This window comes from Phyllobates terribilis, unplaced genomic scaffold (assembly GCF_046119375.1).
Source record: "Phyllobates terribilis strain yellow unplaced genomic scaffold, ASM4611937v1 Scaffold_7__3_contigs__length_470593459, whole genome shotgun sequence".
NCBI lineage: Eukaryota > Metazoa > Chordata > Amphibia > Anura > Dendrobatidae > Phyllobates > Phyllobates terribilis.
In genome coordinates, this window is record NW_027362767.1 from 369,013,825 (window position 1) to 369,035,932 (window position 22,108).

Genomic DNA, 22,108 nt, shown 5'->3' on the forward strand with positions numbered 1-22,108 from the left:
TAATGTGAACCTTTTATTCCCCGTTTACCTTTATTATTCCTTCTTAAACTTAAGCAGCGATTGATCATTTGCGTTTTTTTTTTAAGTCACCTTTCTTTTTTGTCTTGTGGTATTTGTTGATGTTTTTTTCATCAAATGATTCCAAATGGGGCACTTGGTTCACGAATTTTGCCCAATCTTCATAATGCTTTTAACTTTTGCCTTAAACCTTTTTTCAACTTTTTAGCTCAAAAAGTTAAAGATTTCCCAAAATGGCAAACAAAATAAATATGGATTGCATAAAATCACTTCATACAGAACCTGGAGAATTTTTATGTTAAATTTTGCAACAAATTTTTCAATCAATTTTGCGATTTTTAGAAAAGTGATAAGTGGTGAGTCAAGGAAAAACCTTTGGAAACCATAAATTCTGCCCATAATGATGCACATTGGAAAAAAAAACACATAAAAAACAGACTTAAAATCGACACAAATGTAAAAATGAATATGGCGCTACATGCAAACAATGAGTTTTTGCAGCTCATTGTCTGCTACAATAACCAGTGTGTTGGTATAAAAAAGGTGCATAACATACAGCGTTTGTGCTGCTTTTTTACATGCAATTATGATGCATTTTTACTGACGCCTTTTTCCCATCCATTAGAATGGGTGATAAAAGCTGTAAAAGCGCTGAAAGAATTTACATGACTCAGATTTGTATAATGCTGTGACGGTTCAAATCAGCAAGGAAAAAAAAAATTAGCAGCATGTGCATGAGATTTCAGAAATTTAATTCACTTTTGCTGGTACTGTAAAACACTGCGTTCTTTTTCACAGAAAAAAAAACTACTCAAAAACGCAACTTCTGAACAAGCCCTAAAACTTGGAAAAAAAACAGACACAAATGTAATAAAAAACAGTTTGTTAGTGTTCCTATAGTTGTCAATCTGTATTTTTTACGATCAAAGCAAAATTTACACCGTTATTTTTTCTTTCTTTAAGATTAGCCAGGAATTTAATAAGATGTATGTAAAACATTGAGCCTATAATTAATCAAAAACAGTTTAGCATTACTGTTCCATAAAATAGGGATTAAAAGATTTTCAATTGGAGTGCACAGTTTAATCAGTAAATCCGCTTCTTTGAGGCTGGGCCAGTGACTCACTGTAATACCATCCTGGCCTTTCGAGTCCTGTAGAGGTTAAGTTTCAGCGTCCTGCAGAGAGAAGACATTTCTGATAGACGGAAGCTTCCGAGCTGCTTTATGGTAATAATAAACCAAATTCAAAATCCTTTAGTTCAGATTATAATTCTAGAGCGGTCACTTGTGCCAAATCAGACATATCGATGCACTTTAGTAAAACGAAGGGTAAATGAATGAGAAAGCATAATTATATTTACCTTCAATAATAATAAAAGATAAGTCGGCCAGATCTTGATGGCAGAAGAGTGTCTATGAAATACAGCATTCTGTAACTGTATCGTTAACACAACACAACGGGAATGATTTACTACTCTCGTCTAATATTTAGCCCCTTGAATATGGCTATTTTTCATGTTTGTGTTTTCTTTTTTTCTCCTTGTTGTTCAAGAAACATAACATCACTATTTTTCTGTTGACATGGCTTGTTTTTGTGCGGAACAAGTTGCAGTTTTTAATGCCACCATTTATTTTGCCATATAAGGTAGGAAAAGTAGGAAATAAACCCCATTAGGGATAGAATTGAGAAAAAAAATCATCTAAAATGTTGCCATAATTTTTTGGGTCTTGTTTTTATAATGTCCACTATGCAGTAAAAAATGATCTGGGGTAATTTTTGGTCACTATTGTAAGGGAATGTGCAAATAAATTATTCAAGACAGGCGTAATGCATGTTAACACTACACCAGTCTTGTTGGAGTACAAGAAGCATCGAATTCATTAAGAGGTCTTCGTGCGCCACACCTTCATGCTCTATGCCAGAAATGCTTCTCCAGTCAAAGACTTGTGTAACTTGTGTAACATTTTTGGCATAAAAACCCAAACACTTTTCATGAATCGGATAGGCAGGTATGACCACGACGTGCCTGCCCTGGCTTAAAGGCTGGACATTTTGGATAAGTAACATCCAGCCGACATGCTGTTTGTGATTTTGGATTACTGCATCTTTAGGTAGGAACAACTTACTACTTACATGGAGAGTTTCTTCAGTTACACTACAGCGCAGTTTGCAACTTTGATTTTTACTTCAGGAAGAACACTGCTTCAAAAGCTATGCGGGTACACCAGTGTCTAAAAGAAGTCAGGTGCACAGACCCTTATGGTGATATTAAATTTATTTAAAAAATTTCCACTTTGATTTTTTTTCCATTTCCCCGCTCACCATATGGAATAAATAGGTAAATATTTTATTGGCTCAGATCATTCTGAGTTCATTGACATAAAATATTTAATTACATTTTTTTAGATTTTTCTATCTGCATTTGGGAAAAAGGGGATGGTTTTATAATAATTTTTTTTCAAACTTATAATATATTTAGATTTGTAATAATTGCCCTCTTGAGACTTGAACCTGCGATAGCTCAATCACCTACACAATATACTGAAATACTATAATAATGCAGTGTATTGTAAAATTGATGAACTCTTTTAAAGCTCAGCCACAGCGTAGCCGCAGGATGGACTTCATGGGTCCAGTAACATGGCAGACACAGAGACCTTTGGTACATCTCCAGATGTCATTGCAGCCTAAAGTCACAACTCTCTCCTTAGTTTTCTTAGGTCTATGTTCAGTGTGATGCAGATCATGATACCAAACAGCACAGTGACTACTTTGTAGACAACTGTGATGCTAATTACAGAACACACCTTAGTTTAACATGTCCCTATGGCCAATTTATTTTCAATTTTCTCTAGTGGAAAGACAAAAAAGTAAAAATATCAGGCTAAACCTGATAAACAGCTGATTGGTGGGGCGTTTGGCAGTCAAATTCCAACCAATCGAATATTTACTGGTTATCCCAAGAATATGTAACATAGGTAACCCTTGAAGAGCAGTTTCACCAGCATTGTGTTCCTAAAACATGTCATGTCCTTTGATTACTGATGATCAAGCATACTCGCAAGTACATGGTATTCGCCCGAGCATCTCAGTACTCAAGATGCTCGAAGCTCGCCGAGTACTTGCGAGATGCTCGGGCAGATGCTCGGGTCCCCTCCCTGCATGTATGGCGCTCTTTAGAGCGCCAATGAACATGCAGGGATTGGCTGCCACTCACTGTAATGCCACAGCCATGTTGGTTGTGGCATTAAAGTGATTGGCTGGCCGCACAGCATCATCAGGTCTATATTAGACCTGGCGCCTCTGTGCTCGTCTGTCTACTCCGCAATCAGGCAGTGTAGGGAGAGGTGCTGCTGAGCTAGGGAGAGATTTTGTTGTGTATTAGGTAGTGTAGGGATAAAACAAGTACATTACACATATCCATCTCAACAAACAGTTCTTCTGAGGACTAATCCATCTGCAGAGATATCAGGCAGGCAGTGTATATAGGCAGGCAGGCAGTGTATATAGCACAAAAGGGCCCAAGTTCTGCCTTCTGCTGCTGTTAGATATTTCTAGACATAGGCCCAGGGGCCAGGAATAATTTTTTTTGGATCTTAATCCTCGTTATTTGCTTAAAAAGCAATCCAGAGAACACCATTTTTCTGCTCCATTCGCTTGTTGGCACTGCAGAATATAGCCACATCCTTTCCATATTACAGCGCTAAAAATCCAGCTATTTAAAACTGTGGTTTGCCCGTCACATGGATCACATATAATTGCGCTGAAAATGCTGCCATTTTTGGCCTCCATTCAATTTTTTCTTCAGTGTGTCAGCAAAGATTTTGACACCGGTTTGCTGTTCAAAATAGTTACCTACAGGCCAGGTATTTAAAACTGTGGTTTCTCCATCACACGGATCACATATAACTTCGCTCTAAATTCAGCCATTTGTAGTGAGCGTGGGAGATATTGTCCTCCATTTAAAATGGGCAAGGCGCGTAGCAAGGGACGGGGAACTGGACGTGATGGTGATGGTGATGGTGCATGCACGGGCAGAGGCCGAGGCTGTGGGCAAGCTGAAATTGTGCCACAACAAACACCCACATCTTCTCGCCCGACCTTCCCATCCCAATTCCTAGGGGACCGCAGCACACCACTATTAAACCCAGAGCAGTGTCAAAAGGTTGTTGGTTGGATAGCGGATAATGCTTCCAGACACTTTCCCACCACCACCACAACCCTGTCTTCCACACGGTCAAGTCTCAGTAGCTGTGAGTCTGGACTGCATATTCCTCACCCTGATCCTCCTTCCTCCCACCATGCCGAGTGCCTGGAGACAACTGATACCACACTTGGACACTCTGAAGAGCTGTTCACTTTTCCATTTATAGATTCGGGCCTGTCGCCCGGTTCACTTGAAGCGGGGCAAGAGGAGATCGCATGTAGCGATGCCAAAATATCTGAGCAGCCACAGTCACACGAAGGCGACGGTGGAAAAGGGTCACAAGAGGTGGACGATGATGAGACACAATTGGCAGAAAGTCAGGAGGAGGACCAGGGTGCGGAAGTGGAAGAAGAGGTGATGATGATATAGTAATTGACCCAACTTGGCAGGAGGACATGCAGAGCGAGGACAGCAGCACACAGTGGGAGGGAGGCAGAGCACCCCAATAGGCAGGAAGAAGCAGTGTGGTGGCCGCAGACAAAAGGTAGGCAACCGTTCCCCGTAAGACCAATACGAAGGAAGTTGCCAGTACAACTGTTAGATCTTCCCGAGTCTGGTTGTTTTTTAAAGACTCTGCCAATAACCGCAAAGAGGCCATTTGCACCACCTGCCAGGCCAGCATCAGCAGGGGTGGCAAAACTAGCAGCCTGACCACCACCAGCATGATCAGGCACATGGCAGCAAAGCACCCAACTTTGTGGGACAAACCCCAGGGTCCAGGAACAGTGTCTGCGGGTGGCACCATTACTTCTTCCGCTGTTGTGCATGCAAGCCAATCCCCTGTCCATGGTGCATGCGAAGATGCTTCCTGCCCTGCACCTGTCACTGCACACTCTCAAGTAGCAGCATCTGGAAGCACGCCCACGTCCTTGTCCCAGCGCAACGTTCAGTTGTCCATACCCCAGTCCTTGAAACGCAAGCGCAAATATGCAGCCAACGCCCCATGGGCCACACTACTAAATTCCCACATTTCACGACTGCTTGCGTTTGAAATGTTGCCTTTTAGGCTCGAGGAGACTGAAGCATTCCGCAACCTGATGGCGGCGGCCATCCCTCGGTTCTTGGTCCCCAGCCACCACTACTTCTCTTGGCGTGCCGTAGCCGCATTACACAAGCACGTGTCCAAAAACATTAGCCATGCCCTCAACAACGAAGTTACCAGGAAAGTCCACCTAACCACGGACACGTGGACCAGTGCTTGTGGGCAGGGAGGTACATATTGCTGACCGCACACTGGGTTAACATAGTGGAAGCCGAGGCCCAGTCGGACCTTGGGTCGGAACACGTCCTCCCGACGCCAAGAATCGCAGGCCCTATGTCAATCAGGGTTGCCCCCACAGTGTAAAGGTCCTGCACCTCATCCTCCTAAGCTTCCTCCTCCTCTTCAGCCTCCATCTCCGAAATGACCACATCAGTCACAAGCTGGAAGCACTGCAGTACTACCTCAGCCAAGCAGCAACAGCCTCTGCTGAAGCTAATATGCTTAGGTGACAAACCGCACAATGCTGAAGAGTTGTGGATAGCTCTGAAAGAGCAGGCAGATCTGTGGCTCACACTGCTGAACCTCCTGCCAGGCATGGTCGTGTGTGACAATGGCCAGAACCTGGTGGTGGCTCTGAGGCGAGGCGAGCTCACACACGTACCATTCCTGGCCCATATGCTTAACCTCATGCTTCAGCAATTTCTCAAATCCTACCCGGAGCTACCGGATCTGCTTGTTAAAGTACTCAGCCTGTGTGCCCATTTTAGAAAGTCACCTACAGTTTCCGCCACCCTTGCCGTGTTTCAGCAGTGTTTGGAGCTTCCGGCTCACAGACTGGTGTGTGATGTCCCCGCGTGTTGGAACTCTACACTGCAGATGGAGGGAAGGATTTGTGAGCTGAAGAGGGCAGTTGTTGAGTACCAGCATCAACAAGGCCATCTGTATTCAGTTCAGACTCCACACATAATACCTCAGGAGTGGACATGGATGTCAGACATATGTACCATCCTCCAAAACTTTGAGGACTCTACTAAGATGGTGAGCGGCGATGACGCCATAATTAGCATCACCATCCCTTTTCTCTGTCTTCTGGAACGCTCTCTGCTCACAATCAAAGAGGATGCATTTCAGGCAGAGCATGATGAGATGGAGCAAGGAACCATACAGGGTGATTATGTTAAGATCTATTTTGTTTTACTATCGGCCAGCTTGTTGTGGTTTGCTGGCTTCCAGTCTTTTCCTCTGGTGCTGGGTTTCTTGGTCACGTGATCTCTGCACTCTTTATTACCCAGCACCTGGCCCCATTCCCTGCTGAACATCAGTGTTGCAACGCTCGTGCTCTGGCTAAGTAGCCTTGTTTAGTTCTACTTGCTTTGGACTATTGTACTCCTGGGACTTCTTGTTCCACCAGTTTGGTTTCCTCTATTTTTTTTTTCTGCAACTAACTTTTCTGTTAGAAGGTCTCCTGCTTTTGCTCCCAGTCATTAGATCTTTTAGGGACCCTTTTCGCCGTTCTACAGGTCTTCGTTTGAGTTCAGTGCAGGAGCTTCGGTGGGGCTATTCATAAGGAATAATGCACCCACCCCAGCGTAGGGTTAAGCTGAGTCTCAGTGCAGGGACAGCTTTTCCCTCCTATTCCTTAGTTCTAAGTTGCATTACATAACAGATTACACACAGCCCAGCCTCATCTCATCCCAACGTGGATTGGGTGAAAATGAGGAGGAGGAGGAAGAACAGGAGCTAGATTCATACGCTATAGATGGTACTACCTGCACAACTGTCATACCGTCTGTTCAGCGTGGATAGCCAGAGGACAGAGAGGAAGAGGAGGAGAGCATGGTCAGTCATCCTCTTGGTGAGGACACGGAAGTCTTGCCTGTTAGCAGTCTGGCACGCATGGCTGAGTTTATGTTACGCTTCCTTTCCCATGACCCTCGCATTCTCAAAATTTTGGGTGACAGTCATTACTGGTTGGTGACACAAGGAGAACTTTATATCTCTTATTCATGAGGCGGACAGGTCTGCAAAAATGGGGCAGTACCAGAAGGCCCTTGTTGCGGAACTATTAAAAAAATTCCCATCTGAAAACGCTGGCGGCAGAGGTCACACTTCGTTGGACAACCAAGGAGTACAGTCGAGAGAGACACAACTTCAATCCAGCAGAGGCAGGGGAACACTGTCAAAGTTTTGGGAGAATTTTCTCAGCCCCTCACATCGCACAAGCCCTGAGGCACCGGGTACTCTCACAAGGAGTGCAACGTTTGGGAAAATGGTGAGGGAGTACCTTGCCGACCGTACCAACATCCTCCGTGATTCCTCTGTGCCTTATAATTATTGAGTATCCAAGCTGGATACGTGGAATGAACTGACTCTCTGCGCCTTGGAGGTCCTGGCCTCCAAAGTGGGTTTTTAGTGCTGCTGGTGGAATTATAACTGATAAGCGCATTCAACTGAAAATGCTGACAGGCTGACTCTTATAAAAATGAACAAGGACTGGATTGGGCCAGACTTCTCAACACCACCGAATGATAGCTGCGTAGCATAAACTCCAATCCAGTGTCTTTTTTTGGGAGGTGTATTCCCATGCACCTCTTCACACCCTCACATGGGTATACACTTCCTGATTTTGGCTATTTGCTCTTGTTCTCCTCCTTCTCCTCATCCTCATCCTCCACCACCATATCACCAGGGTGACTGTGGTCCGTGAAGCAACACCCACATATTTTTTTTAAAGGGTGTTTATGATGCCAGTAAAAAAAAAAATTATACAGTATGTTCATGTATAACCCTCAGGGGTAAATGTTTGTCAGCCCATACATTTAGTGCTTGGGCATTACAAGTATGGGAGACCCGCTCTTTTCTAATGGGAACATTTTTTTTATGAGGCCCTCCTCCACATCTCTTCCAAGGGGCATTGGAGTGCCTCCCAATTTTTGGCAGCCCTTGCGTTCACTGCATAGGCAAACACAATGGGAGACCCACTTCCTAATGATGGGAACATTTTTTTTCAGGAGGCCCTCCTCTAAGTCTCTTCAAAGAGGTACTGCGGTGCATCAAAATTTTCAAAGTGGTATTGGGATGCGTCCAAATTTTGGGCAGCGCTGCCACTCACTGCATACCCAATAACAGTATTGGAGACCCACTCTTTAGTAATGGGAACAATAAAACATAGCCGGCTGATGGCTTTCTACGAATAGTAAGGGTTGACTGCTGGCCCTTTAAGGATAGTAAAGGCTGCCTGATAGCCCTATAAAAATAGGCTTTGTGACTTTCAGAGTCCCTCCTTCATTAATGAAACACAATGTGTCTGATGATATCTCACACACCACATGGCAAGATAAGGTTGTAAAATGTTAAAATTACATTTCCTGGTGAATGCATTTGTCACGGTTGAAAGCAATGCAAAAGGGCAAAAACGCATCAAAAACACTACGTGTGAACAAAGCCCAAGGTGTGGAGGAGCATTTTTGTTTTTTGGTTATTTATTTTGCTTTATATACAAGTCATTACCCAGGAAAGGATGTACCTTAACTTATTTCCCAGGAAAATCCATTTTGGTTTAGTTTTTGTATGTTTTATTGTGAGTCCGTAAAAGTGGTGTAATACTCTGACAACCTTGTTGACAGCAGTGATCTGGGAGTCAGAGATACTTCCAGGGGTCTTCCCCATGCTGTTCCCATGTCGTTTGAGCACTGTTCCCATCGGTTTGGGCAACTTTTAGGCCCTCTGCATACCGCCGAGGGGCAGCTGCCTGAAAAATGCTCGAGTTTCCCCTAGACTTACATTGGGCTCTTTGCTCGGTTCAAGCACCCGAGTGTTCCAATGTGCTCGACCCGAGCATCGAGTACCCGAGCATTTTAGTGCTCGCTCATTACTACCTTTGATATGCATTCTGACATTATGTTTTAAATGATGACATTTGTGTTCTTTAAGGGAAGGGTAAGCCATATTGCCAGATTGCTATCAATGTACATTTAACCATTCTCCTTACTTTTATTCTTGCTTTTTTTGTTACATCTTAAAAATTATTAAAATCCTTACAGATTAAACATAATTTGTAATTTTGAAAAATGAATTAAAACGATCCAGTCAACACTATACCTTCTACCACCAATTATTCTGATATGGAAAGACAATAAAAACCTTTGACTGTAAATCTAGGGAGTTTGTTTCTTACCTGCAAGAGTTACTTGTCACATTTATCAAGAAAACTATGATATATTGTAGAAGGCTGCATGGAAAATGTGATATTTTACATGACTCTGCCCTGTGGTGGCCTCTAGTCTCCGGCAAAAAATTCATAAGGTCAGTAAACTCAAGTCCTTTGTGTATTCACTCGTTAAATAAATGTTATTTTGGTATGTATGTCGAACATTTCAAGCTTTTCAATCAGCAAGGAGCCATGCACAGTACGTTGAATTCTATCAATATGAGATTTGTCAAGCTATTTTCTTGTTTTTATTCCATGCTTCCAAGCTGCAAAATCTCTTATTCCGTAATCAAGTCACTCACCAGAAACAATATATTTATTTTGTTTTTATACAGTAGATACAATTAAATTTGCCTCAGAGTGGCATTTATATTTCTGCCTTATGGGTTTTGTAACCTCTTACACTTGAAGCCTCTGGATGGTTTATCTAATGTAATTTATCAATAAACCTTTTTTCTTCTCTAAGAACCAGGGCAGTTTTTTTCACCATTTTGGTGTTGTTCTTGGAAATTATGGAAATTAATAAATGAAACACTACATTATTATAAATAAATTGATAAAAAACATTTATTTATTAGCCGTCCTGTTGTCTAGCAGGCAATTACTAGGTTGTTCAAAATGGCTGCCATCACATCACTGAACACAAAAACCCACCAGAAACACAAAGCAGGGTCGATTATGTGAGTAGAGAGAAAGCTAAATAAATAATACATAAATCATCTCTATTCATGGTCTCATCACTATCAGCTATTTTGGCCACTACTTTCATTGATCCACTGAAGTCATTTTCTAATACAATGTTGGCCCCTATTCATCAAAATCAGTGATGTTCATTCTGGTCTTGATGATGGGATGTGTTGGAGTCAGACGTACCTGATTCATTAAGAGGTGCATTTGAAAAGTGGAGCATGCGTTCGTCGTGGACAACACCACAAATTTTACTCCAGTCTTAGACGAGTAAGGTTTGTGGCGTAAAGAACACCGCCGTTCGTCACGAATTAGATAAGCTGAGGCATAAGGCTTTCTTTGTGTCCCAGTTCTGCCAATTTTGTCGGAGCTAGGTAAAACTGGCATGAAAACTCCAAAAATGATCTTGTGACTTTTCAAAGCGATTTACGTAATCACTTTAATGAATCGCGGCCTTTGCGTCTGTAGAGTTAAATGCAAAAATTAGCTAGTCGGAACAGGGGCACATGCTGCTTAGGATGCAGTGGTATATTCTACTGCAGCTCATTTATGTTTGTGTAATGTTGTTCATGTGTATAACCAATAATACAATATGGTCCTATACTCTTAAACGTCAAAGTAAGACCTCCTTCACATGTCCGTGTTTAAGCATATATGTGAAATAACGGTACTGGTGCCATCAGTGTGTCATCCATTGTTACTGAGCTTTTACAAATAGAAACTTATGGTAGGAACAAGAGCTTTTCCTTTTTTTTAATTAATTTCATGCTGATATCTGCAATTAACCACCCCCTGCTGTCAAAAAGCATTGCATTTCTTTAGTCTTTTACAACAAACATTGCAATTACATTATCAACTGAGCCAAACACACTAAATTACAACTAAGCGTACTGTAGGTTTATCTTAAGGAGGAGATTATTTGCTGCAGTGTAAATGGGCTATGTCTGTATATATAAATTGAAACACCCAACAGATATATACTTTAAATAGACATATTTTTATCCAATAAAATGCAAAAATATGGACCAGCAAGAATATATAGATTAAGAAAGTAGTTCATTTTTGGTGTATACCGCTACCTTAAACGGACATTGCTATAGATGCACAGGAGAAACTCCTACATGCTGAAATGTTGAAGGGAGGAACAGGTCGTCCGCACACCTTTCCAACATTTTGGGGGTAACCTGCCCCTTCTTCAAGGAGTCAAATATTTTTCAATTTGAAATAAATATTTATTGTATACAACTAAGTTGTCTTTCTTAATTTTGTGTCTTCCCGTTTACAGTGTGCGAGAATTGCCATTGACCTACTGTAACTTGAAATCCAAGACTTACCTTACACCACTGCCTGAAATCCGAGGCTCACCTTACACCACTGCTTGAAATCTAAGGCTCACCTTACACCACTGCTTGAAATCTAAGGCTCACCTTACACCACTTCCTGAAATCCGAGGCTCACCTTACACCACTTCCTAAAATCCGAGGCACACCTTACACCACTTCCTGAAATCCAAGGCTCACCTTACACCACTGCCTGAAATCCAAGGCTCACCTTACACCACTTCCTGAAATCCGAGGCTCACCTTACACCACTGCTTGATATCTGAGGCTCACCTTACACCACTGCTTGATATCTGAGGCTCACCTTACACCACTGCTTGAAATCCGAAGCTCATCTTACACCACTCCCTGAAATCCGAGGCTCACCTTACACCACTTCCTGAAATCCGAGGTTCACCTTACACCACTGCCTGAAATCCGAGACTCACCTTACACCACTGCCTGAAATCCGAGGCTCACCTTACACCACTGCTTGAAATCCAAGGCTCTCCTGACACCACTGCCTGAAATCCAAGGCTCACCTTACACCACTGCTTGAAATCCAAGGCTCACCCTACACCACTGCTTGAAATACGAGGCTTATCTTATACCACAGCCTGAAATCCGAGGCTCATCTTACACTACTGCCTGAACTCCGAGGCTCACCTTATACCACTACTTGAAATCCAAGGCTCAACTTATACCACTGTCTGAAATCCAAGGCCCACCTTATACCACTGCTTGCAATCCGAGGGTCACCCTACACCAATGCATTCATTCCATAGGAGGTTACTCATTAAAGCTGAAAGTAGCAGTAGCTGGCAATAATAGGGCTGAAGCCGCCAATCACCGCAATAGGACATGGCACCAAAATTAAGGTCTCCTAGACTATTTCTCTGTGAAACATTTGCTCTTTTTTCAGATTGTCTTTCTGCTGGTCATCACATAGGGAGAATTTCTAGTTATTGCATTACACATGTCGTGTAATGAGGTCCAATTAATGTTTGTGCTAATTGTGTAAAAATTAGAAATAACTTTTGCCACAACACATAGAAGGCAATGTATTGTTCCCGCTAAGCCCCTTTCCTAATAAATAAGCCAAAAATAAAGCATTTCTGAACATTATATTTTTTTCCTCCTCTCCTTCCAAGAGCCTTAACTTTTTTATGTTTTCATCTACATAGTTGTACGATGGCTTATTTTTCTGCAGGGCAAGTTGTAGTTTTGTATGACGCTATTCATTTTAACATTGTACTGCAAAACAGTAAAAATATTTCAACTGCAAGGACTTTGAGAAATTCCACTATGTTCTTTTGAGTTTTGTATTTATGTTGTACATTCTATGGTAAAAAAGACTCTGATTCATGATTCTCCAGGTCATTATACTTATCACGATCAATTTGAAATTATGTAAAATTTGCTTTTTTGGTTTATGTCACCATTTTCTGAGACATTGCACAAGTTTATATGTTAACAATTATTTTCTTCTTAGGAATGACTGGAATTAATATTTGCTATTTACGTTTTTACCATCTAGATTAGTCTTACTGACAACCATGACTTCTTCGAAGTCTGTTACTATTTTGTAAATAGCAAATAAAATATGAATTAAAAGTATGAGAAAGGAAATGTCATAGAGAACCCAGCAGAAGTAAAATGGTGTCATGTATCATTGTGTTTTATATTGAAATATAATGGAAAACAAAACATAAATGTACGTAATTGGCAAAGATATGATTAGTTTGTCAAAAACATCCTATAGATTGGCTAGGAATTTTTATTGCAAGTTTGGATGTACTACTACTGGGCTATTGTAATAGGCCACACTCATAATAAATGATTCCTAAGGACCTCAAAGGACCTTAAAACTATAAGAAAAACATTGGGGGGGGGGGGCCTTTTCCCCAATTTAGCACTAAATGCCAAGAGTGCTAAACAGGGTTTAACCCCTTCCTAGAACTCGTACATTAAAGGAAACCCATTGTCGTTTTGGGCACGCCTCTATGACTGAAACCTCTGAGAAGGAATAAAGTTAATTTTCTACCGGTAGCTATGCATTCAGTGAGTATGCCAGACTGCTTGGTAACGTTATTAACCTTTAGATTACCCTATATCTGCAGGTTATTAGTGTTTGGTGACATGACATATTCCCTTTAAATGCTGTAAAGTAAAAAAGAAATGCAGAAGACCTAAATACCTCAATTATCATTTCTCCATCTCCTTACTTCCCAAAAAATGTAATAGAAAGCAATCACAACATTATATTTACCCAAAAATAACACAACAAAAATGACAGCTCACCACACAATAACAAGCCCTCATACCCCTTCAAAACAGAAAAATTAAAATGTTACAAATTGTCGACCCATTTTGTATTGGTTTACATTTGTTTTTATATTTTTTTCAAAAATAAAAAAGAATACTTTCCAAGTTTGATATCACAGTAATTATACTGACATGGTTAATGATATTGCCTGGTCATTGGCAATGACACAATCAATGCCTTAAAACCAAAGACCAAAACACAATACCAAAATTATATTTGTTTCGTCATTTCACCCCACTTAGAAATTGTTTCCTATTTCCCAATACATTATATGGTAATATGAATCATATTATTCAATGCTACAATTTATCCTGTAAAAATTAAACCTTTAGAGGGCTATGTTAAAAGAAAAATAATAAAGTTATGGTTCTTGGAAGAGGGGAAGGAAAAAAGTGAATGTGCAAAAATGGGAAATCTTTTGGGAAGGAAGGGATTAAGGGACCCCATTCTTCTCATTTTTATGGTGGACATAAAGATGGCTACACAATGTACAATAAGTACTTGTCCCTCCTTGCTTCTACGTTTCCTGTCACTCCTCTTTTCTCCAATATTTCAGGGGACTAGTATGACTATTAGACCCCTGAAATCTTAGGTGTTTGGACTAGAGAAGAGTAAATATATTTGAGTGGAATTGCATTCTACTCGAATTTTGCAAAAATCTGCATTTGACAAAATGTATAATTTTTGTAATTCACTTCTGCATGGATTCACCAAAATGGCGGCCTCTGGCTGCCATTTTTCTGATCCGTAAAGGGCTATCAAAAAGATAAAAGGTAAAAAAAAATCCTTATACTCAAATTATCGCTCACTTCTCTGGCCCCTCTGCTTCTCACTATCACCCTTCAGGTTCTCACAGCATCCACTGATCATCCACTCACACTGATCGTCTACTCATCATCTACTCACACTGAAATACCATGAAATTCCCTTAGACTTATGTGCATGAGCGAACAAAGTCATGGGGCACGTTGTGCCGTCATGAAGCTGTGACGTTTCACGTGCTTGCTCATGCTCAAAATCCTCGTGAAACTTAGCAGAGCCAGAAGTCCTGACCTAGCAGGAGAGACCAGAGGATTTCAGCGTGAGTGGTGGGGATCAGAAGTTGTGGCAATGACCGGACGGGTGATGGTGAGGAGTGGCGAGGCAGGACAGGTGAACAGTAAGGCGAGTATAAGGATTTTTTTTTACTTTTACATATTATGTTTATTATACTCTGGGGGTCTGGAGTTACCCTAGAGAATAATAAAGGGCATTAAATTTGCTGAGAATAACTCTTTTGTGAATCAAATGTCCCAGAAAAATCTGTGTGAACAGGCGAATTTCAATTTTGCCTAATCCGCTCATCTCTCGTTTGGACCATGCTGTTCTTTAATTAATGCTCAAATCTCAAAACCTGTGTGGAAAATTGAGAACATAGAGAATGTGAATAAGTGTCGAAGTCTTTGGAGAGATAGTCGGAATTTTGATTCAGATGAATGAGAGTTCCGACCACTTCTCCAGCGAAAACAGAGCACAAAGTATACCCTTTCTAAAGGTAGATGCCAATCCAATTGGTGGAATCTGCACATACTATATATTCATTGCATAAATGTATGAGATGGGAATATCCTTTTTATTACAACTCAACCACATTATGTTTCGGGTAAATGTGTATAGGACAGAATAAAAAGAATGTCTAAAGAAAGGTCTACATTTGGCATCATTTGGTGAACATAGAACATAGCATCCACATTATCTAAAAGTTATTTCTGCATCAATTCACAAGAAACAGACCCTGGTGGCAACTGATTGGTTCTAATGTCAGCTCCAGATTGGGTTGTTATTTGCCGAGTGCTAGGAGTCCATTAGAGCATTAGAACTTGGACCCACTGGAAGACATTTCTTATGGGTCAGCATACAAAAGTAAAAGACAGTGTCCATGCCAGGATGTTCAATTGCAAAAGAGGTGTTTATTCCGCCATTCCAAAACACACAACGTTTCGACTCTGTGTGGGTCTTACACTTATACTTGTACATATACTTGACAAAGACCCACACAGGGTCGAAACGTTGTGTGTTTTGGTATGGCAGAATAAACACCTCTTTTGCAATTGAACACCCTGGCATGGATGCTGTCTTTTACTTTTGTATGTTGATATTTCCTTGAGTTGGTTCCTTGAGGATTATGGACGTGCATCCCTTTGCAGTGAGTGCTGATGACCACCATCTTTCCTGGACATTTCTTATGGGTCAGTCCAAACTTATAAGCAAGTACCCCACAAAACTATTAACAGACAGCTATACAAAGGGCTGGATTCATTAAAGGGTTTACACCCAAATTCTGATAAAAGGTTTGAAATTTGAAATTATTGTGTAATGTTAGGCAGGCGCTAACATTTTGAGACTTATGGCATTCTCATGCCATGCGGCTGCGTTCTCTACACCACAAAAATTACTCCAGTCTCAGACTTGAGTAAGCTTTGTGGCAAGGTTGCCGGCACTTGTTTGATTGTTCTTATTCATTTAGCGGCATGTGCCTCTTAATGAATTAGGAGCGTCAGGCTCCAGTATGCCCCCTCATCAAGACGAAGGTAAACATCACTGGTCTTGATGAATCGGGGACAACAGGTTTGCAGAGTAGAACTTGCTTTGCTTATCTAACATAATTTTCATTTTTAGTTCCTTTACTTTAATAGGCAATTAAATGTTTCCAATAGTAATTAAATCAAGAGAAACATGGGAACTGAAAACTAATAAGGGTCACTACATGGAAAATGGGTTATTACAAGGAATAATGGAGGCTTTGTTGGTATTATTCATGTAAGTCTTAACAATTCAGTGAGTGTGTAGAGGGTTACATATATGAGTCCAATATAGAAAAACTAATTTGGTCAGTGACATAATGGATGAGTGTCTTCTAGGCATATGGAAAACAATGCAGCTATTAATTACCAATAACCGCACCAGTTTGCAGCTAAACTACAGCTTGTTTCTTAGTGTTCTGCAAATAAAACTGCCGTTAAGCTGCAAAAGTTTGATAACTGATTATTTCTGAATGCTTAATAAAGATTTCTATCTAACAAGATACAACCAGATAAAACTCATTGGATCTGATTCATCTTTTGCATTTTTTTACTCACTTTTTTTATCTACTGGTATTTGTTTTTTTTTGTGCCAAATTCTTCAGAATGTCTCTCAGGCTATGTGCCCATGATGCAGAAATGAAGCAGAAAATTTCTGCAGCATTTCTGTATCTCCCTGGCAGAAAAAACGCATGCAGATTGTGCATGCGTTTTTCCTGCAGAATACATGCGGATTCACATGCGTTTCCGCATGCAGATTGACAAGCGCTTTCCAGGCGATAGCATCACTTGGAAAGTGCTTGACAACTAGGTCACACTATATAAATCCATGCAAACAGCATGGATTTATATAGTGTGACCATAAAAATAAAAAAATAAAGCTATACTCACCCCCGAGGCCCCGGTGTGTGCTGCAGTGCTCGTTCCCGTCTGGTTCCCGGCTGCCGGCATATCGCGAGACAGAGCGGTGAAGGGCCTGCAGTCACATGACTGTGACGTCACCGCAGGTCCTCAAGCGATGCCGGCATTCAGAGAGAAGCCGCCGGACAGGTGAATATAACTTTATTTGTTATTTTATTCTTTTTTTACAGGTACAATGGTACCCAGGTCTGGATGAGAGTCTCCTCTCCTCCAGAACTGGGTACCATCCGCACATAGAAACGCATAGAAGCCGCTTGTAGAAATGTACAGTCGCGGTTTCTATGCAAGTCAATGGCAGGAGTTCCGCTGCGCTTCCGCAAAATTAAATGACATGCTGCGGATTTTTGTACGCAGCATAAACGCTGCGGAAAAATCCGCAGCATGTGCATAGAACATGCGGAATCCCCTTGGGGACCATGGGGTGCGGATTACCTAGCGCTTAACAAGTGTTTACGCTGCGGAAATTCCGCAGCATAAACGCTTGAAAAACGCTACGTGGGCACCCAGCCTCACGGTTTATACATTTTGCACAAAGTAAAAAAAAACATCATTTTCATCTTTGAACCTCTTAACATAAAAAGGTCACATATTTTGCAAGGTGTCGCAAAAAAATTGTGCAAAAATATTTTGTTACATATAAAACTACTCGTGGGCAAGTGGTGAGACTGAAGTACATTTGCGCCCCCAAATTTGCAACTTTTTGAAAAGTTGGAATTGATGAGTCAGAGGAAATATTTTGAAAGCCTAAGTCCTGTCCACCATGGCGAACTTAAAAAAACATACTACTTTAAAAAAGGCGCAAATAAAAAGATGAATACAGCGTAAGCAAAAAATAAGTGCAAAACAATGAAAAGTTTCCCAGTAATAAAGGTATATGTGGGGTACATACTGGAGTCCCACTCCTCAATAATCTCTCCCAATCAACCAAAAGAGCAGCAAGGATCACATTGAATCACTGGGACTCTTACTGCTGGTAAAGAGCCCTTATGAAATCATTTGATCACAAACAGAAACATTATGGGCCCCAATACATCAAAGTGTAAAATGCTTTGAAAACTTGTAACATTTTTGGGCAACACGGAGTCCCGACTTTTGCCATTTTTTTTACACTTGTTTCAGACAGCTCTGCCAAAATAGGTGGTCATGGGATGGAACGGGAGTGGAACGGAGCATGTTGCTCATGTAATTCAAGATGAACTGTGGCACAAATATTATTCCCTTCTCTGAGTGGAGGATGACTTGTGGCAAGGCGCACAGAGGCGCATGCCACTTTTAAGATTCATTGCACACCTCTTAAAGAAGCACCTCTCCCATCAAAATTTGTATCCTCTTAATATATTGCAATCATCATATTATACAGCACTGTGTACTTACAATTGCTTATTTTGCCTTTCTACCCAGTTAATTCTTCTCTTTTCTCTGCTCTATGTAGAAACAGGAAGTCTCTTCTCCCTGCATAAATCATTCCCATTTTCCACCCCTAATCCAGCTGCTCCCTTCTGCCAGGGACTTTTGCAGTGACTCATGACTCATAATGAGAAAATAGACTTTCTATTTCTACATAAAGCTTAGAAGGATTCAGCTAGTCTGTTTTTAATCATGTGATGTCATAGACCTAATGGAAAAGAGATGAATTAGTTGGGTAGAAAGGCAAAATGTGCAATTGTAAGTACACAGTGCTATATAATATGATGATTGCAATATATTAAGAGGATAAAAACTTTGATGGGAGGAGGAGGAGTGCTTCTTTAATGTATCAGGTGGGTTTCACTCCAACACACTCCCTCATCATGACCGGCATGAACAACGCTAGTCTTAATTAATAGGGGCCCATGTGACCATTACAACATTTCGACCATGATCAGAGATTTTACACCAGTAACATGGCCTTTCCCTTTATTTCCTAATAGTGGAAGAGTGAAGTTGTTGGAGGCATTGAAGGTTGGTTATATTGAACTGCACGTCCAAAAAATTAGTACATGGAGTCATCAGTCTTGGGTGGTGAGGATGAAAGAGATGCCACAGGTCTATGTTTTAATCCCAGCCAAATACAGTTATATGAAAAAGTTTGGGCACCCCTATTAATCTTAAGCTTAATGTTTTATAAAAATTGGTGTTTTTGCAACAGCTTTTTCAGTTTGATATATGTAATAACTGCTGGACACAGTAATGTTTCTGCCTTGAAATTAGGTTTATTGTACTAACAGAAAATGTGCAATCTGCATTCAAACAAAATTTGACAGGTGCATAAGTATGGGCACCTCACCAGAAAAGTGACATTAATATTTAGTAGATCCTCCTTTTGCAAAAATAACAGCCTCTAGTCGCTTCCTGTAGCTTTTAATGATTTCCTGGATCCTGGATGAAGGTATTTTTGACCATTCCTCTTTACAAAACAATTCCAGTTCAGTTAAGTTTGATGGTCGCCGAGCATGGACAGCCCTCTTCAAATGATCCCACAGATGTTCAATGATATTCAGGTCTGGGGACTAGGATGGCCATTCCAGAACATTGTAATTGTTCCTCTGCATGAATGCCTGAGTAGATTTGGAGCGGTGTTTTGGATCATTGTCTTGCTGAAAGATCCATTCCCTGCATAACTTCAACTTTGTCACTGATTCTTGAACATTATTGTCAAGAATCTGCTGATACTGAGTGGAATCCATGCGTCCCTCAACTTTAACAAGATTCCCGGTGCCGGCATTGGCCACACAGCCCCAAAGCATGATGGAACCTCCACCAAATTTTACTGTGGGTAGCAAGTGTTTTTCTTGGAATGCTGTGTTTTTTTGCCGCCGTGCATAACGCCTTTTTGTATGACCAAACAACTCAATCTTGGTTTCATCGGTCCACAGGACCTTCTTCCAAAAAGAAATTGGGTTCTCCAAATGTGCTTTTGCATACCTCAGCCGACTCTGTTTGTGGCGTGCTTGCAGAAACGGCTTCTTTCGCATCACTCTCCCATACAGCTTCTCCTTGTGCAAAGTGCGTTGTATAGTTGACCGATGCACAGTGACACCATCTGCAGCAAGTTGATGCTGCAGCTCTCTGGAGGTGGTCTGAGGATTGTCCTTGACTGATCTCACCATTCTTCTTCTCAGCCTTTCTGATGTTTTTCTTGGCCTGCCACTTCTGGCCTTAACAAGAACTGTCCCTGTGTTCTTCCATTTCCTTACTATGTTCCTCACAGTGGAAACTGACAGGTTAAATCTCTGAGACAGCTTTTTGTATCCTTCCCCTGAACAACTATGTTGAATAATCTTTGTTTTCAGATCATTTGACAGTTGTTTTGAGGAGCCCATGATGTCACTCATCAGAGGAGATTCATACAGGAGAACAACTTGCAAGTGGCCACTTTAAGTAGCTTTTCTCATGATTGCAAACGCCTGGCTATGAAGTTCAAAGCTCAATGAGGTTACAAAACCAAAAAAAGGGCTTTAGTAAGTCAGTAAAAAGTAGGTAGGAGTATTTAAACCAAGAAAATGATAAGGGTGCCCATACTTATGCACCTGTCAAATTTTGTTTGAATGCAGATTGCACATTTTCTGTTAGTACAATAAACCTCATTTCAAGGCAGAAACATTACTGTGTCCAACAGTTATTACATATATCAAACTGAAATAGCTGTTGCAAAAACACCAATTTTTATAAAACATTAAGCTTAAGATTAATAGGGGTGCCCAAACTTTTTCATATAACTGTATCACATTTAGCATTTTTCTACTTTACTTACGTCTATTTCCTGCTGCTATTTTATAATCTTAACAAGAATGCAAATGAAGAAAATATTCAGGCACAAATCTTACATTAGAAAAAAGTGCACTTTGCTTTCAGAACAAAGACGACATTTCCCTTTGTATTCACAGTTTTTGTCTATGGCATTTTCCCAACCAGCAAAATCTTTCATTTGATATTTTAATGAGTCCAGAATTATTTAACGTACATGTCGATGAAGGGTCCTGTTTAATATATGCAGCAGAGAGAAACAGAAGCTCGGTCTATGGACGTCTGATGACTTCCTCTGCTTAATGTTGACAAATGAGGCAGATGAAGACACTTCTAAACAATTTCATTATTTCATTACAAGCTTAGAATTTACCATTCAGATCTGAATCACACCTGGTTTCATAACCTTCTATGATTTTCAAGTGTCAAATAAATCAAACCGTTTCTCTAAAAGTAAGAGGCTGCCCCTGGATCATTCCGTGGCACGTCTATGCAGCTAATAGGAAAGGTCCAACAATGTTCTTTCTATTCATCTTTTGCTAATGCTATTCCTGACGGTCACTGCTACCCACATACTGAAAGTAAGAAATAACTCGCAGGGCCACACAAATTATCACCACACAGACAGATGGACTAGAGCTTGAAATATATTATAAACATTTATCTCAGTTATATTGGTGGCTTTATAATAGCCATTTTTTTGAATGGATGTATTATGATACTGGCTTAGAACTGCTGGAAACCAGTGGCCGAAGGAGCACAAGCAGGAACAGCAAGCAGTAGAAAATCTAATAGTTAGCAAAAGGAGCTGTCAGAAACAATCTGTAGATAGGTGAGAACAGTCTGAAAAAGAATGTTCAGGAGCTGGAGATTGGAAACTAGGTTAACAGCTAGACACAATACTCAAGCAATGAGTGAGAGATCATGCTTCTTTAAGTAGGCCCAAACAGGAAACAAGATGGATCCCACAAGTTCAGAATCTGACATCTTTGTAAAGGGCACAAAAGCAGGCTTAAGTGGTAAGGAGAGGAATTGCAGCACAATTATTAAAGGTAAACAATAGCAGCCACTAGTAGTAAAACTGTAGAAGGACAACTGAAATTCTGACAGGATGATGTGCACATCGTTGAAAGAAAGAGTCTTGTCTTC

The 22,108-nt window shown here is 40.8% G+C and overlaps 1 protein-coding gene across 1 annotated transcript in view; it reads right to left on the minus strand.

Moving 5' to 3' along the window:
- Positions 1 to 22,108, minus strand: part of LOC141154852 (5-hydroxytryptamine receptor 2A-like) — a 773,101-nt gene that overhangs the window by 57,295 nt on the left and 693,698 nt on the right. The window lies entirely within an intron of this gene.